This window comes from Stegodyphus dumicola, chromosome 1, assembly GCF_044657685.1.
Source record: "Stegodyphus dumicola isolate Sdum_Otavi_A_Nest chromosome 1, ASM4465768v1".
Lineage (NCBI taxonomy): Eukaryota > Metazoa > Arthropoda > Arachnida > Araneae > Eresidae > Stegodyphus > Stegodyphus dumicola.
In genome coordinates this window covers 47205700-47225730 of record NC_140768.1, presented here as the reverse complement: position 1 = coordinate 47225730, position 20031 = coordinate 47205700, and the positions used below count along the sequence as shown (strand labels likewise).

General features: G+C 32.3%; 1 long non-coding RNA gene across 1 annotated transcript in view; it reads right to left on the bottom strand.

Moving 5' to 3' along the window:
* Window positions 1–7540, bottom strand: part of LOC118187685 (uncharacterized) — a 210221-nt gene extending 202681 nt beyond the window's left edge. Inside the window, exons 1-2 of the long non-coding RNA XR_004758001.2 lie at window positions 5270–7540; window positions 4495–4622 (exon numbers count right to left, since the gene is read on the bottom strand). This is a non-coding gene — a long non-coding RNA (uncharacterized LOC118187685). The remainder of the gene's footprint in view (window positions 1–4494; window positions 4623–5269) is intronic.
* Window positions 7541–20031: the final 12491 nt, after the last annotated feature.

Below are 20031 nucleotides of genomic sequence, written 5' to 3'. Positions count from 1 at the left end.
GCCTTTATAGTACTGCTTTTCATTCTTTCAACAGACCTTGCATTAGTATTTTAATTAAATATAATATATGCAACGACCAAGAATCTACAGACTAATTGATTACCATATGATAATAAATTAAACCAAAAATTAATTTCTCATCCAGAATTTATTACAATCAATAGCAAGGTTAAAATCAAGAGCAGTTTTCTATAACCAAATTATAAATAAAAAATCTAATGTGTGCACCACATGACTTCCTTGAACGGAATATTAAATTATACGCATTTTTTCTTGCATTTCATTTAAACTTATTGGATTGAATTAAATCTACTTCGCCGACAGCGCATAAACCACAATAGAATAAATCCATTCTTTAAAATTCACTCAAGTATTTGTTTACCATAGCGACACTCTGGCGCTAGATTCACTTAACAGTATTAATAATTATATAACAGTTAACTTATATAATAATTATATAACGGAAACTAAGTTAACTGTTTTATAATCCACTAATTATATAACAGTTAACTTATATATTTCGTTCATATTATAACTATTAATGCACAAAATTTATATCATTTAAAGAATAGAATTATCTAATCGTTGCCACATGTTCTCTTCAAATACTATAATAAAGCTAGAATGATGAATAAAAGATATTAAGCAAACAAAACAAAAAAGAAACAGTTTTTCACAGACGATTGAGTATTTCTCATTTAATTAACTCAGTTCTCACTTCGCGAGAAGGCGAAAATACATAAAAACTCAAAATATCTATATTAAAAATTACGAAGTAAATCTTAAACACTTATTTCCTCGAAAAAATTCCAGAAAGAATTAAGCATGATTTAATTGGCAATAATAAATGAATGCGTTATCTTTGTTGTTGCGAAGCTAAGTTTTTCTAGATTGGCAACAAATCCACTAGTCTCCTGTTTCAAATGTAAACATCAATGGTCGCCATAAAAAAAGGCTTAGCGGCACTTAGACAACTTTAAAATTGTTGATAATTCTAAAAATATTGCATACAGATTTACTAAAGGCATAAAAACCTTAACCGGAAGATAAAAACATTATAATACAATCATTTTTAAAGCAAAAAATGTACAATTTACAAACATATAAGAGTAAAGAAACTGAGATCACTGAGCCGGGTAACAGAGTGGATAAATATATTATTTATATACGTTTGGTGCGGCCGATTGCAACCAAAATACGATGTGCACATCTACATGTTATAGCAGTCCTATATACAAAATTTCAACGTTCTGCGGCTACTCTTTTTTGAGTTATGCGAGATACGTACGTACGTACATACGTTCGTACAGACGCCACGAAAAATTATCTTCAGAATTACTTTTAAAGAAGTTTTATAATTTTTTTAAGAGTATTTTATTCTGTCCTTACGTACAGATATCACGCAAAAACACCGTTAAATTGCATTCGATAGCCGTCAAAATGGATATTTTCGTTGAAATATGCTGCCTGAAACTTTTCGCGGTTACAATACTTCCTTTTTACTTCGTACAAGGAAGTAAAAAGGGTAAATTCTCCACAAATGATTTTAATAAAATTTCTTGTAATCGCAAATATTCCGATATTACTTCCAATTCATTATCGAAATATTATTACTAATAAATATTATTATTAAAAGTACTTTTTGTATAATTTGATTTTTATCTCTTGAAATTCCATAAAATAGCTTAATTAAAAACCTGAAAGATTTCTAGTCTTCAGTACTTTTCAGATAGAATCTGACACGCTTGTTTCCGTATTGATCTAAACATCGTCAAACATAAATTATTAAAGTAATGTATAAGTTACTTGTCCTTGTTGTTAATAACGGAGGTCATTTTCAATGAATTATTATCCTTCCTTACTTAATTCTTTACTTACTTCTTACTACTGGGCACATTGTGAAATATAAAATCTTCATTCCTAATATAAACATTAACTCAATCAAATTCGGTGTGCCGTCAGCTAATTAAAATTCAGAACTATCTCTAAATTTATATTACCAGATTTATTATTATTTAATACTAATAATTGTTTGCAAAATATTTATTTCTTTTGCTGTTTCTTGGTTCGTATAAGAAACCTTTCAGTGTGCGAATAAAAGGGTGAAATACTTTTTATCAGATTAGCAATTCAAGTATTTCAATGAATTATTCGATATTAATATATAACTGAAAGTTATGTCCTCTAAATGTTATGCGTATATCAAGAATTTTGCGCATATAGTAATTATTTCGCTGTCTCACTGGCTGACGGCACAAATTGTGATGAAATGAATGAGAAAAGAGGTGGCGATATCTGTTACAAAACTCATAACTAAGTAACAAAACTCGGTAGATTGCCAGTTACGACAATACCAAATCTTCATTCAAATTTAAACATTAATTCACTCAAATTATAAGAAAGAAGGCTTCAACCGAAAGTACAAAATTCGCTTCGATTTCTAATAACCCGACAGTAAAATATTTTATAGTTAGAAGTAGCATAATAATAAGGTTTTGACTTCGGACAAAAATCAACACACAAAAATCAAGTTTTATAATTTCTGTCTAAGATACATATCTCACAACATGAGGACGCATTAATTCCGTTCACAAAACGTGTTTGATGGTTTTTAACAGCAACTTCTAGAACACACGTGTGTAAAGAGTCCTAAATCTCTCTATATAGTGAGGCAGTCCTAAATCTCTCTATATAGTGAGGCAGTCCTAAATCTCTCTATATAGTAAGGCAGTCCTAAATCTCTCTATATAGTGAAGGAAATAATGAAGGACGCCTACGTGTGGCCTTTCTGGGGGGAGGAATTCCTACTTAAATGAAACATGAGAAAAATTATCTAACTTAAATGGTTACACACTAATATATTTAACTTACACACTAATTCACTCACTCAATTAATAACACTTATTACGCACTAATTTTTTATTAAATATCACATTATATCACTGGATAATTGAACACCCAATTAAAGAACACTGGATTTATAACCCCAAACATGACGTGCTAATAAAACGTGCAACGTACGTCACAGAATAAACGAAATTCACTCAAATAATCCAACTAAGCTTTCCTTCTCGTCATAAAAAAGGTTATTCAGGCCGGTCCTTTAAAGAATTTATAACAAATTAATATAAGATTTTTCTCATATGCTACAATAAATTTTTCTGAATTTTTTATATAAAAAAATCTGATGTGCACACCACATGATTTCCTTGCACGGAATATTAAATTATACGCATTTTTTCTTGCATTTCATTTAAACTCATTGGATTGAATTAAATCTATATCGTCAATAGCGCATTAACCACAATAGAATAAATGCACTCTTTAAAATTCACTATACTTGTTTACCATAGCGACACTCTGGCGCTGGATTTTCTTAACAGCGTTACATTTCGTCCATATTATAAGTCAGAATGCATATAAATTTATATCATTTGAAGAATTATCTAATCGTTGCTACATGTTCTATTCAAATACCATAACAAATCTAAAACGATGTATAAAACAAAAAAGTTTTTCACAGACGATTCAGTATTTCTCATTCAATTTATTCAGTTCTCACTTCCCGACAAGGCAAAATTACATACAAACTCTAAATATCTATTATTAAAAATTACGAAGCAAATCTGAAACACTTATTTCCTCGCATAAATTCCAGAATGGATTAAATTAAGCATGATTTCATTCGCAGATGGCGTTATCTTTGTTGTTGCGAAGCTTAGTTTATCTAGATTGGCAACAAATCTGCTATTTTGCCAAGTTTAAAATGTAAAGAAACATGTCCGACATCGCAAAATTCATTAGGCTTAGCTGCACTTAAACAACTTTGAAATTGTTGATAAATCCACAAATGGTGCATGCAGATTTACTAAAGGCACAAAACCCTTAACCGGAAGACAAGAACAACATAATTCAATCATTTTTAAAGAAAAAATGCAGAATTTACAAACATATAAGAATAAAGAAATGGAGCTCACTGAGCCGAGTAACACATTGAATATATATATATATATATACTTTTAGTGCGGCCGATTGCAACCAAAATACCAGGTGCACATCTACATGTTATAGCAGTCGTACATGCAAAATTTCAACGTCTGAGGCTACTCGTTTTTTGAGTTATGCGAGATGCGTACATTCATTTTAAATCAGTTTTATAATTTTTTTGGTGTAAAAGAGTCCTTTATTCTGTCCTTACTTGCGGATGCCACACATAAACATCATTAAATCGCACTGGATAGCGGTCAAAATGGATATTTTCGTTGAAATATGATACCTGAAGTTTTTCGCGATTACAACAATTCCTTTTAGCTCGTACAAGGAAGTAAAAAGAATTTATATTTTATTGAATTTTAAAAATATACCAATGTATTATACATCACTTGCAATTATGTAAACCTGCCAATACAGAAAATGTTCCGGCTCTTGATGGCTTGTTGCAGAATACTAATTTTGCTCGAGGAGATAATGTATTGTAAAAAAATATTTACTTACCATAAAAGACTGCGAGAAGCTGAATATGGATTTAAAGAATTCAAATCCTTGAGCTCTTCAAATCCTTCTCTCCCTTAAGCGCAGTATAATTTGGTTAAAAATAACACTTCAACAGCCAAGTTCAGTACCTATCAAAATAAAGACAAATAAATTTCACAAAATGAATAATTTTATTTTACAGTAACACTCTTAAATTATAGAACGCAAACAGTATTGTTACAATAAAAAAATTGCTTTTCTAAAATAATAATGTCTCCAATGATAATAAAAAATAACCAACCATCAGAAGAAGCACACACACAAAACGTTTTAAACAGATGTTCTCAACAGAGAAACAGTTGTAAATACTATATCCATATAATAAAAAAATAAAACAATTATCAAGCTTAACAAACAGTGGCAAAAATTAAAACAATAGAAAAATTTTAACCTAAACTCAAAGATGTTTTTTCCTCGAAAATTTTGTGTGTATGGCTATACAGGGTAAACCGGTAACAAAAGCCTACAATTCTATAAGATAACAATTATGTTTCCACCTTTTTCAATTCACTTTATCCATATAATTATTTACAAATATGTTATTAAAATAATAATCGTTGAATTTTTAAATTTCTATTCACAGCACTTACAAGAATCGACATTTCAAACTTAATGAATTGCAATTTCATTCTAAATGGTACTTAATACCTGCAAGATGTCATAACCTGTAAATTTTAAAGATGAAGTATGACGGTATATTAAAAATTAAATTATCTTCAATAATTTGTATATTTACTTGTTTGATGTATGAACTAAACAGGAACTGTGTAGATTCGAATTCTTCGCAAAGAATAAATATTCAGCTCTTGAAATTTTGAATACATCTACATTCTTTCCTTTTAATAAAACTGAGTGTTGCCAGCTTAAACAATATTTAGAAAAGAAAAAGCTCAAAAAAAGAATGCAATCTGCGTGGTGCTTCTGAACTTCATTATTATCGCTAGTTGTTTTTAAACGCAAACGATGTTGTACGTGTATAAAAATTAGACAAACTTTTTGCAACCAAAATATAAATATATGACATTAAAAACATAATTTATTAATTATACTGTGTTGCACTTTCACATATATTTATTCATAACATTATCAGATCTTTACAAAAATAATGATAAGAGCATGATGTGTAAACTGTGTGATACGAGAGGTAAATATTCTACTAATAACATCAAAGTATTAAAAATAACAAATTTAATTAAAAATTAATAATTCTTTTATGTCGTACCAGTGATATAAGAAATTGTATTTGCTTTCATCAACTTCTCTCCTTTTGGCTAAAAATAAGATATATTGCTAATTTTGTCTTTTAGTGTGCCTTTTCAAAACAAGTACTGCTGCTTTGAAACGAATCAGTTTTTTTTTTAAATTACCAACACATTTTTTAATGTTTTATATGAATTATTTAATTATTTTCATAAAATTAATTTATATTCACGTAAAATTATATTCATAAAATGCTTTACACGCGAAGAATTAATTCAAGAATTTTCAATCTCGTCGATCTTTGTTTTTTAAGCACTTTCCAAAATTTCAGAGAAGATCGTTTTTTAATACATGCTTCCAAATAATAATGCTTCCAAATATTTCTCAGATGACACACACATATATTTTTAAGGACTTTATGCAAAACAGATACCTGTGGAACCCCATAAGCATTGCTCAAATCCGACAAACGTGTGTGTGAAACTGTCAATGTTTTCACTTGTACTGTAATATACTATTGCAGTTTCAGGTCATTAACTTTAATTTCTAATTTCAAGACATAGAACAATGTGAAAATATTAAATAAGTAACGGACGAAATGAGAGCATCACGTGCAAAGCAAGTAAAATGAACGCTTATTTTATAAAAAGAATTGCGTCGAAACGTTTTCGTTTTTTTCTTTGTCTGTATTGTCGGATCTTTATCTATTTTCAGATACATTCTGTAAAAATAATTGGTTATTGTTAAATTATTATAATAAGATAAAGAAATATCAAAACTGCTTAATTTTTTGGCGATCGCCTGCTGCAGCTTTCACGACCCCACAGTCTAAGAAACGCTGCATTCAAGAATTCAATCAAAAAGTATCCAAACAGATAGGACGCTTCAAATTAACTCTTAGATTTCACAAAACAAATATTTGAAGCTTTAAAATTATTATCAAAAGCTTTAAAATACATAATTAAACCAATGCATATTATTGATCACTTAAAGCATTGTAAGTTAAAACAACTGAGAGGCAACAACTATGTTACTGAACACTTAAGCATTTTCAAGTTAAAACAACTGATAGGCAATTACAATTTACTGATCTGCCAAAGTGACCTGAATACACACATTTAATATAATTCTTCGCATTAAAGCAGAGGTTCTTGTTGCTTGCTTACACGAGGCTCCATATATGACTAACTCTTGAATAAATGGGTTTCCCAGTGATTACGAGGACATTAAGTTTTTAATTTAAAAGTAAGACATATCCTAAAATAAAGTTTCTATCGTGTCAGTATTTATAGTAAGAGAGGTCGATGAAGAAAATAATTTCTTTAAAAGGGGGCCGATGCAAGAAAAGGACTAGGAATTTCTGGCTTAGATTGACAAACAACAATTATAATTTCTTGAAAAGATACAACCGTTTAATTTAAAATACATGCTTTATTATATACAAATATTATCAAGATTCTGAATTATCATCAATTTAATGAAAAGCAAACTGCGTTACAAAAAACAAAAATATAGGAAAAAAACTCTCTTCGAGATTAATTTTCACCCCAAAATATTAAACCTTTTAAACAAATATCCAATTCATGGCTCGTAATAATATTGCTCTATGACAATCTAACTCTCAATTTATAATTGCACTTTGAGACAGAATTATGAATAAAAAACAATGATGTAAAAAGCATCACTGGAAACACATACCAACAGAACTTTCAGTACACAGAAAGCATTTTCAGATGTTCACAATAAAAGTAATAAATGAGAAAAAATCTGAAAATTTCACATTTTATATTAGGCCCAAAGAGGCTTTTTTTCTTTAACGCACATACACATTTCGAAAGCATTTGGGCTAAAAATATTTAAAAACAGCATATCGTTAGAATTCCCGATAGACAGTCTCGCGCGTTGCAGATGAAAATACTTTATTCCATACAAAGTGTGTTGCCACTACTCGCAAAGTTTTATAAAATATGAAATAGATAATTAAGCAAATTCCAAATTTCAGTTCCAAAGTGCCCTTGTTTGGGTGGAAGACTATGTTATTCAAAACTTGATAACCCTGCGTACCACTGGTTTTTCACAATGCAAGAAACATGCATGATTTCATGCAGATTCTTCATTATTTAGTTTTTTTAAGTATAATGTAGGCGATAATATTTGGTAGCAACAATTTGAAAAGTAATTCAACGATTTTGGTGATTCGACGCAAAATGCCGTTTTGAGCCTTTCTGGGCAATCGGCCCTTTGGGCTAAAAATGGATAAATTATACTTTTCCAGTCACACAATAAAAATTAACAAAAAAGTGTGTGTTCCACTCAGTATTTGTAACCATATTATGCAAAATAATATTGCATACCCCTTGACGACGAATAACATACCTAAATCATTAGCCCGCAGCTGCTATCTGATTGGCGATCTGACACAAGTGAAGGGCGAAAATGGAAAAACCAGCAATTAATTTTTTCTGTGAAATGCAAATGCGATAACAGAAAAGATATGAAAAAGACACAAGTTATCTTTTCCTTGTCCAGTTTTATAAAACCGAACACACTTTTATGACTTGTTAATTATATAACACATTTCCATCACGTTTTATTATATGCACAGAATAGTAAAGAAGAAGAAAAAAATCGAATCAGCTCTTTTTGACAGATTAATTACGTTAACCGATTCTGCGATAATATTTGTGTACCTAATGTCAAAAGTTGTTCACATTAATGTAGAAGTTGGGAATAAGTATTAGGAATACAGCTTTTGCAATGTATCAAATAATATAAGCCTTATATCCGATTTAGTTAAAAGATAATACTTTTTCAATGTTCCTTAAAGTTTAACTTAAACTCACATTATAAACATTTAACATTTATAAATATTAAACCACAAATCGAAGCTATATTTTCGTAAGTTTGCCAACGAATGATTATATCACTATGTTGTTAACAGTCTAAGGCTTCTTCCTAAGTCTTTTAATACTGTAGTGTTTTGGTTGGTTTTACCCCAGAGCTTAATTTCTAAAATTAGAAAAAATTAGAAGTAGGTCGTCAGAAAAAGGGTAAAAATAAATAAATAAAATACAATTTTAAAAATAATTAATTATTTAAGTAATAAAATAACTAATAATTAAAACTGAATAAAATGTAAAGCGATTAATGAAATAATAAATAAAGTATTAAAATAATGATAAATAACTAAATAATAAAATAAAATACGGGATTCTCAGCTTATTTAGGGTTTCGGGTAAAATTACAATTTAATTAAAAAATTAAGAAACAGCTGAAACTGGAATAACATCCCGCTGGATTAAGCTAGGCGACAAGATGTTTGTTGCAGACAAACTTTCTCTTAGAAATACAGGGTGATTATAATTAAAGTTTAAGTTTCAAAACGCTATAAAAAAAGAACCACTCATGAAAATGATGCCAAATTTGAAAGGAATGTTATTGAAGAAAGCGGAAAGCGTATGGCAGAAGAAAAAAATTAGTTTCAAAAGTTAGCAACAGATGGCGCTGCAAGCGGAAGAAGACGTAAATTAAAATGTTAGTTAAATTTCAGTGTTATAAAGCCGCCAGGTACCAGGCTGTTCCTCATTTCGCGTCTCAGACGTTCGCCATGGGTGTTTCACTGCAGGACCGCGCTCTGCTGGTAAAGCTGTATTACAAGAATGATGATTGTGCAAGAGTAGCTCTGCAAAAATTCAGGACACTGAAGGGTATAAAAGAAGGCGTTGGTCCGATGAGTGTCATAGGTCTAAAGAAAATGATGCAAAAATTCGAAACGACAGGTTCGTTTGATGTGCAGTCTGGAAGAGGGAGAAAGCGAGTGCATTCGACGGTAGTTGAAGAAGTGGCCACAGCATTACAGGAAGGGTCGGCCGGTAGTGTGCAACAGTGTAGTGCACGAGGAATTGCCCGAACATTGGACAGGCCTACGAGCACGGTGCTGAAAATTGTACGAAACATCCTGCAATGCTATCCGTACAAAATTGGCCATGTGCAGGAGTTTCTTCCGTCTGACCTGACAGCTAGGGAGACGTTTGCGTTAGAATTCCTGGCTCGCATGGAAGTGGATAATGAATGGCCGTGGAAAATTTTGTGGACAGATGAAGCCCATTTCCATCTGGTAGAATACGTGAATACCCAGAATTGTCGAATATGGGCAACAGAAAATCCACTGGCAACGCACCCCGTACCACTTCATCCTGAAGAGGTCACGGTATGTTGTGGCTTTACGGAATCATTCATCCTACAACCATATTTTTTCGAGCAGACGAGTGCTTCCGGTCCTGTTACCGCAACCGTCACTGGTCAGAGGTATCCGTCTCTTTTGCGCAACCACGCGATTCCAGCTCTGCAACAGCGTGGATGTGTGGATGAAATCATTTTTATGCAAGATGGCGCTCCTCCGCACATTGCACATCCCGTGAAGCAGCTGCTGAGGCGCCATTTCGGAAATGCTCGAATTATCAGCCGTCATTTCCCTACAGCCTGGCCGTCCCGATCGCCTGATCTTACTCCGTGTGATTTCTGGCTGTAGGGATATCTGAAGGATGTTGTGTTCCATGCTCCAATTGCAAATTTAGCGGAATTAAAGGCACGCATTTCGCAACACTTTCTTAACAACACCCCGGAGACACTGCGATCCGTTGTGGAACATGCTGTTTGTCGCTTTCAATTTGTTGCACACAACGGTGGACACCATATTGAACATGTTTTGCGCCAGTCTCGCTACAGTTCCGAACTTCTTTGATGAATGGTTCTTATGCGGTATGTCGCCGCAAAACTCTTGAAACCGATTCGTCCCTTTCGATGTGATATGTACAGTCATGCAAATAAAATTATTCAACAATTCTAATTTGTCAATGCGTTTTTATGTGTAACTTCCATCTTAGCCGTTGTTTTACGAATCATTTCTCTTTTCTCGTCGGGATACTGCCGCTTACAGCGCCATCTGTTGCTAACTTTTGAAACTAAATTTTTTCTTCTGCCATACGCTTTCCGCCTTCTTCAATAACATTCCTTTCAAATTTCACATCATTTTCATCAGTGGTTCTTTTTTTATAGCGTTTTGAAACTTAAACTTTAATTATAATCACCCTGTACTACGGATCAGGCAATGGTATCCATCTTACCAGCGATAACGGCGAGATTTTAAATTAAGTATAATTTATTACTCTGTAACCTTGATACAATCACAAACTAAATTGAAACATACACCTGCTCTTGACAGCGGGCGTAAATTATATTCCAGACGACCACAGATGACACAGCACTCAAAACTAACCGACGGAACACTCTCCTTTTTCCCACAGTAAGTCTAAAAATCTAAAACAAAGCTAATGATGTATACGTTGCAAAAGAGTAGCACGTATCAGTCTATTTGGATGGTAACTTTTTTCTATGCTTTCTAACAACTAGATTTATTTATGAAATTTGGGTTTTAATTTAAACTAATCGCTTGGCCTTCGAGGAATGTGTGATGGAAGAGAAAGGAAAATACAGATTTCAATTAAAAATCAAAGCTTGTCACCTCAAATCACAAGAGCATTACAAAACAACTTAAATGCAGATCACTTGCATATCAACTAAATCATTAACAAGTAATAAGAAAAAATTATTGAAGTCAATTCCTACTTAGGTCAACAAAGAAAAATTTTTTAAATACAAAAGTTTTTTTTTAATATGTGAAAGAAAATTTTTTTAATATTAAAAATTAATATTAAAAAGAAATTTTTTTAATATGTGAAAATATTGTATTAACATCAAGTGTCACCCACTACAAGTTTAAAAAAAATATGTATTTGAACTTGAGTGGAAGAATAAAAAGTAGTATAATGACTACAAATAAAATATACACAGCATTTAAGCATTGCGCGTGTATTGTAAATCACCTTAATTTTTAATTCTTACCAACGCCTTAGGGCATATCTCCAACAGAGACGGTTAAAGTAGCAGAGGCTACTAAATGCCGCCTAACCATTCACTCGATTTCGATTTCGAATAAAAAGTATTTTATTAACAGCTGAAAATTTGAACAAGATATAGGGAGAGTGTGAGCTATTAGTAGGAATTTTTAAAAAATAAAAATTTACTAATTTCGAAAGAATTAATTACTTACGATAAATCAAGCAGGATTAAATAATAACTACGGACAGCACAGTGTATTTTCTCTTGAGCAATTATATAGACAGAATTAAATTAAGTGGAATTGATTGATTAGTAGCTGCGAATAATAGTTAACTATTAACTAAGTCCTGTGAAATTAAACGAATCAGAATTAAATTAAGTTAGAACGAATCATATATATATATATAATTCGGATTATTAATTCATGATAATAAAGGTACTATAGCCAGGTTAATTAGATGACGGATTACTTTGTCGAAGTGTGAAATCGCGAGGCCAATAATCGCAGCAACGCAGCTTAGCATTCGCCACCGATGAAAAACGAAAAGACTTGCTCACAAGCAAAATGCTAAACAACTAGGTAATTCCCGCTGTACAAGTGCGTAAAATCACGGTAAAATCCTACTCTACAATGGAAAACTTCAATCTTTTGATGGTATAGTAATTAGCGAAGATGACTTTCAAAGATGTCACTCGTGTAAAAAGCTTGACTTTAAGCTTTGCTGTCTTCCCTCCTTTCTTTCGCGGATGTAATATGGATCACCCCTCTGTGCTGCACCCTGCAGCAAAGTTTCGGTGATGACATGGCTAATTTACTAATGTGGGTTCGACAACTTCTGACGCACGTTTAACAAGCAAGTCTTCAATCAAGGATAAGGACTATGGATAAACGAATATGACATCAACTAAGTTGTGAATTGTAAGTGTGCGAGCGAAGCTGTTGGGTTTCTGTATTTGCTGCTACTATTTCTTTTTTTCAAGCCTGTATGGCAAGAGATAACATAATAAGTCACTCAGTAACAAGAAGACGCTGTGTATATTGAGAAGTAAGAACATTCAAGCTGCAGCTAAAAAACTAAAAGAGCTGCAGCTGCAAAACGAACGTACACAGAAATAAAACATTGTATTTTTTTCGGTGTGAAACCTTAATTTCAACTTCATAAAATGTTATTTGTTGTCAGCAAAAATGACAGTGACATTATGAAAGTCTATGCCACGGCTACACTGCCTAAGCTTCTCATTATAAAATGGCCGCTATACTACACCATGAAGCTTTATAATGGTGTTCACATCAACTGTTCGCAAGGCCTACACAAAGATACTCAAGATAGGTTAGATTATTTAATTATGGCAAAGTCTCGAGAGCTATCTGCCTAAGGGGAGGGATGCCTTCGTGGAGGACTTTCTAAGGGAAACTGGCTCGTATACACATTACACATCGGGAAAACCACGAAAACACCCATGCAGCCAGCCCGTTCGCAATCAAGATAAGTGTCAATATAACATAATATTATGTAAACATAATAGATACACAATTATGTATCTATTATGTTTTTATTGCAATCAAGTATTCAAGTAAGACACAATAACACGCCGAATAAATACTAATTCAGAAGACAAACAACAAAAATCAGCGTTATATTTACAAAATTTCCACAGGACTAGTTTCTATGGTTTTACCGAACCACCATCCTCAGCTGCAAAACCGCAAAATGAATGCGCAATAATAAATGAAGGCGTTATCTTTGTTGTTGCGAAGATTAATCTCTCTAGATTGGCAACAAATCTACTATTCTGCTATTTCAAATGTAAACAAACATGTCCGCCATGTTATTTAAAAATTAGGCTTACCTGCACTTAAATAGCTTTTAAATTGTTGATAATTCTACAAATATTGCTTGCAGATTTCCTAAAGGCATGAAAACCTTAATCGGAAGATAAGAACAACATAATTCAACCATTGTTAAAGCAATAAATGCACAATTTACAAACATATAAGAGTAAAGAAACTGAGATCACTGAGCCGGGTAACAAAATAGATATATATATATATTTATATATGTTTGATGCGGCCGACGGCAACCAAAATACGAAGTGCACATCTACATGTTATAGCAGTCCTATATACAAAATTTCAAAGTTCCGACGCTACTCGTTTTTGAGTTATGCGAGATACGTACATACGTACGCACAGACACCACGAAATATGCTCCTCAGAATTCATTTATAGCAGTTTTATAATTTCTTTGGACGAAATGAGGCTTTTATATTCTGTACTTACATACAGATGTCACACAAAAATATCGTTAAATTGCATTCGATATCAGTCAAAATGGATATTTACGTTGAAATATGCTGCCTGAAACTTTTCGCGATTACAATAATTCCTTTTTACTTCGTACAAGGAAGTAAAAATGAATTGCCCTGTTTTTTTTTACTTTCAAAAAAAAAAAAAAAAAAAAATTCTTTGAATAAAATGAAATAAATTTCAAAAAAATCTTTGAATAAAATTAAATAAATTACCATCAGTGGCTAAGAGTGTACAAAAAATAATGGAATCGATGGTGTGAGTGGAAGTTGATACTGCCCTTTCTTTTCCTTATGTGTGTGTAGTTTTAATATCGCACATACGAAAATTTACAATGGTACATGCAGTCAAAACGTTTTGTTTAAAATGTAGGAACCATTTATATCTAAAATGGCTTTGTGTTTCTAGCTTAACTTATACAATACACGTCGCTTAATTAAGTTCAAATTTCAACGAACCAAAACAAATATACACTGATCAACAGAAGAACCGCTGTTTATTTCAGGTCATCGCCGCCGTTTATAAAACTCAGATTGACAAATGACTCATTCTTCAGAGCCAAAATACCCTATTTATAGCTATCAAAGCTGTCTGTAGTTCATTCATTCAACTTATTGTGGACCGTGGGTTATTTAGCGTTCAGGTAGGTATTTGGATCTTTAATAAAAGTTGTGATTTTTCTATCCCCCCCAGTCCCTTACCTGTGTTTAGAGCTCTATCTGCATTACAGCTCGGAGGAGCAGAATTTCCTTATGTTAAGGTTAACAAAAGCAATCCTCCAGAACAATGATGACAAATTTTGTATATAATATGATCGATTTTTATTCTTGAAAATACACTGCGATCTACCTTAATCGGAAGGTAGATCTACCTACTAAAACTTTGACATTTAACTCATTCAAACTTGAGTCTTATGTACTAACAAGTGTTAAACATGATATTTTATTAACAATATTCATTAACTGTAAATTAGCCACAGAAAACCCCATTTAATGTTATCAGAAAAACCGATTCAATTTTATTATTTTTTTTATCAATGTTGGGAAATATGCGTCTGCAAGTCGTCATAATTCCGTATGTATCCAGATAAAATATTATGACTATTATAATGAATCCTTCATATGGGAACCAACAAATAAAGAATAATGTTTATTCTCCGTGAATTTTAAACAGAAAACGACTAAAAATAGGTTCTACTTTCATATCGCATAAATATACAAATTTAAAACCAACACTAGATTTATTCGCTACATTTGGTGGCAACGGAATACTTTCTCTCAACTGTTATATTTCTAAATACCTTCCTCAGGTATGTTAAATTAGATCGGTTTTCAGAGTTATAATTTCATTTTTCAATGCGTAAATGCGACAGAAATATTTTTCGGAGATATCTTTTACATTTAAACCCTTTTCGAAAGAAAAAAAAAGATAATGCTCAACGATTTGTCCAAAGTCATGACTTCTGACCTCAAATTCTTCAATTACCTTTTCTGCATCGTATTCGTCAATGTTAAAATAAGAATTCTGATATTTCTGTAAGTGATCAGATGTATTTGGAAAGTGGTTCAAACTGTTTCGTTGAATGTTTCCTATTAACATAATAAATTTGTATACATTAATGCTACTGTATACTTTTTCTTTGCAATTACGTATTTAAAACACTTAATTTCAATACAAAATCTGTGCAAAACATTAAAAAATCAGTGCGTTAAGCTTAATAATTTAAATCTGCACACTCTTGATCTTGCTCTAGAAGGAAGATTTTTTTTCAGTTCACGAAATCATTTCAGAAATTTATTTCTACTCGGCCACTTTACATCAGTATGTAATAGTAATTCTGGCTATCCTTGATCAAGCTGCAACTGGAAAAGATGTCGTTTGAGGGATCTTCCTCGAATGGAATCAACAATTTGAACGCTATGTGCATCATATCTTTCGCATATATTCCTTTATTGGTTAACACGTGTTGCTGAGTTAAGTAAAATACTTTGGGTGCTCAAAAACCTTAAGAATTCGTCTTCATTTTGGCACAGAGTTCTAAATACATTCAGCATCATTCGGTGCAGCTCTATCTGTTGTTATTGAAACTAATTTAAATAATGGTAGTTTCAAATTAATGCAAATGGTTTTAGAAAAGTTGAGTTATCTCCACCTCTAGTCCTTTCTTTCAAATAAATCATTATAAAAACATGCTGTTGAGCTGTTTCTGTATTAAAGATTAAGAATGTTTTTTGGCCAGATCACTATTTTGTAGATAATTTGTTTGATAATTCTTATGTAAATTTAAAAAAATGCCTCTCCTTATTACACTTTTTAATTACGAACTACAGAAGCACGGCATATTAAGCAACAACATTTATCATACCATTCATCATTGTACGAAGGTAATCAAATTTATATTCTTCATGAAAATGCCAAGTCCAGTTTTTTTCGTTCATTACGAAATATGTGTGATGGTATATACGTTTTGCACAGCAGTGGTGTTAAGAAAAGTTATCTTTGTATTATTAAAATAGCCACACACGTTTGTTTCAACGAGTCGTGAATAAGTTGGGTTTCGAGTTGAAATTGTCTCCTATCGGCCGCGATCGATCAAAAAGAAAAAAGCTTTGGAATCCGCTTGTTGACCATTCCTGCACTAGCAACATTGTAGATGAGTGGGTATTTGCTCATGAGCACCAGAAGACAGGAGGTGGAAGTGCAACTTCTACATGCCTTTAAAGTTTAAAAATTTTTCTTTTGGATATGCATATTATGTTTACAGAGAGTTTTCAAAAAAGTTCATGTGATGCTTCCTAGCATTATCGTTGCATTAACAGTCTTTGAATGGAATGAGAGTAATAACTTAAGCTTAAAAAAAGACGGTTATTAAGTAGGAACAGATTACTGACTATAAAAAAAAACACACACACACACACACAGATGGTCAGTAATCATTAGGTGGCAAATTGAATTAACAGATTGTTGGCTACAAACGCGTTTTGAAATCGAATAAATCACTGGAAGCAGCATTTTTAAAAATTTGTTGTTTGTTAAACTGTAATATTTCGAAAATGCATAAGCAAATTGATTTAAGCCTGATAAAATGAAAAATTATTAAAAAAGTCTTGATAATTTCGCTAAAAGCAACCACAGAAACACTGTATTTACATTGGGGATTTCCTAAACAGCGTTTCTTCAATATGCTCAAACAAGGAATAAAACTGATCTAGAACTAATAAAAAATGCTAATGTCTCAAGGACACGTGATAAAAAGACGGAAATGTTTTTAAAAAAGCTAAAGGAACTTTTTTAAATAGTTTCAAGGATGTGAAACTAAAAAGTGCTCTCATTTCATTCATTCAAGTCTTTTCCTTATAAAAGCTGCGTAATTCACAATTGCTAGGAAAGAATTTAGTTTCAACTGATGGATGGCTCACAAGCTGGAAAGACAAAAATAACATTGTTCATCGGAAGCTGCATGGCAAGAAGGAAGAGGAAGATCACCACGCGGTTGTTAACTAGATAAATGAAGATTTTCTTGGGTTGCTCAATGTATATAAGTCACACGAGATTTATAAGATAGACAGAACTGGACTCTGCTACAAAACATATATTTTTATTTAAAATTGAAACAGCAAATGGTTTAAGAAAATAAGCGGGTTACTCCTATATATTAACCAAGAATTAAGAAGACATCACCCGAAACTGACAGCTTGTCAATAATTTACCTTTAACTTACCATAGCAACAAACACACATGGATGATAAATAATATTTTATTTACTTTCTTTTAAAATGGCTTAGTGAAATGAGAAATTGAGAAACATTGCTTTACTGAAACCTATGCAGCACATACATCTCCGATCTCTTCCTGAAAAGCAATAGCGTGTCTTCCTGCAAATACGACTTCTAATATTCAGCCTTTAGATAAGGTACTATAAAAGTTTTCAAATGTCTTTACAGAAAGGAGGTAACTGCCACTAGATGTATATTCTAATAGTCACTCCAGAGAAGTCAATCTTTTAAAACACGGTTAAAAACTGTTTCCAGAAACGTGGCTTTTAAGAGGAATTAGAAGGCTAACACTTCAGGTTTCAGCGAGGTAAGTTACCAAGATTCACTTTTAAAATATGTGTCAATTGAGGATAAACTGAAACATGTAAAAACCGACTATGATGTTACAGAAAAGTGTAAGAAACTGAAAAAACTTGTAAGATCTTATTCGTTTTGCTTATCGTGCAAGGTAACTCGATTTTAATAGGAAGCCTTGTGACTTCTCGCACGGGCATGACTTCTGCACAGGGAAAGGGTTTAAATAGCTCTTTTAATTTCTCAAACTCTTTAGCAAAAAGGCACGTACTTCGTTCGTGCTTACAAATAATTATATTTGCATTGGAATTTAAGGATAATTTAACATAAATTCGCAAAAATAAGTAGTAGTGCTAGCCTACATTATTTAGTTCAAGCTGATTCAGCAACCTACAGCAGCGACAGACTTGATAAACGGCCAAAATGCGTAGGCGCAACTCAGATTAATAGCTGGAGGACAAAATAGCAAACGTGCGCTACACTAGCGAAATCACGCTCTGTCTAACCTTCTCGTTTAGTCTGTTTAAATATTCTCTTCATTTAACGTAACATGCATCCTGGCGAGGAAACGCGAGGGGAACTAAGAAATTCAGAAAAGATACCAAAATTAAAATAATTCGTTATTCTAACTTGGATAAATATTACAAAACTACTAATGAAAGTGATATAAAAAGACGGTGATGACATGTCAGCATCAATCGAATCAGGAAACGAACTGCAAATTCTAGTAAAAACTCTTGAACTGAAATGAACTGATCAAAAAACGTTACCAGTACTTTTATGAAATAAAGAGAACATTTCAGAAGCAGATAATGAATAACGCAAAAGATACACGGATAGTATTTGTTTTCATCAATAATTGTTTGTAAAAGTAAATACTTTCATCAAAAACATAGTTATAAAAGTATTTTTATAAAAAAAATTAAGTAAATTTCGAAATAGCGTAAATAGCTTATTTTTAGCATTTATTTTTAATTATCATTTTAATATGAATTCTTGGATCAGTTGTTAATTATCACTGATACCACAATTTGTAGTATAAAAATCACCCTCTATTAAACTTAGCCGCTTAATAAACTCAAATATATTAGGAATGGAAATGATTTTAGTAAGCATCCGGTACTATACTGGTATAAAGGTATGTTCTATGGCTTTCACTCTCCTCTAATAAGACAGCAACAAACGATACAACAGCAAGATGTATAACAACAAGATAGCTATTACTGTTGATGTCTTTGAAGACTGATTAATTTCTTATCTCCAACAATGAACACAACATAAAGAACTGGTTTCCTACTTTTTCGCTCTTTCAATATTGCTGCTTGGTAAATACGTCCTTTAGAAATGAGTTTACTTGCACAAAGATATGTTTGTGTAAATACAATATATATAAGGTATTTCTCCCGCTTTCTAGCGTGCCTTCGTGGAGTAGTGGTTCTGCACGCTGGACCGGTATTCCAGAGGTCCGTGGTTTGATTCTCACGGCGAAGGTGGTTATTAATTTTTCATCACTCTTGCTTTAAAAAAATCCTAATGTCTCTACAGTGGCGCCCGAACTAAAAGGGTGTTGAATGAGAATTCTCCACACCCAGGATTTGGCAATTGGGTCCCCTGAAAACCCCAGTCGCCCTTTAAAAGGAGGGATAACTTATAGGGTATTTCTTCCACATTCTTAGCATGCCTTCGTGGTGTAGTGGTTCTGCACGCTTAACCGATATTCCAGAGATCCGTGGTTCGATTCCCGGCGAAGGACGCTGCTAATTTTTCATTTCTCCGGCTTCCAAAAAATACCTAATGTCTCTACAATACCTTTTTCCAGCATCTAAATTATTTAAAAACAAAATACATTTATGCAAAAAATACATAATTTTAAAACATTAAAATTTAGATATGTGTAATGAAATATAGATAAAAGTGCAAATTTAAACTGCCCTCTATCCTAGTAGCCACATTTCAAGTGTTCATTTGCTACATTTGCCATATTACTACAATGGCGACCGAATGTACTACAAAATGGCT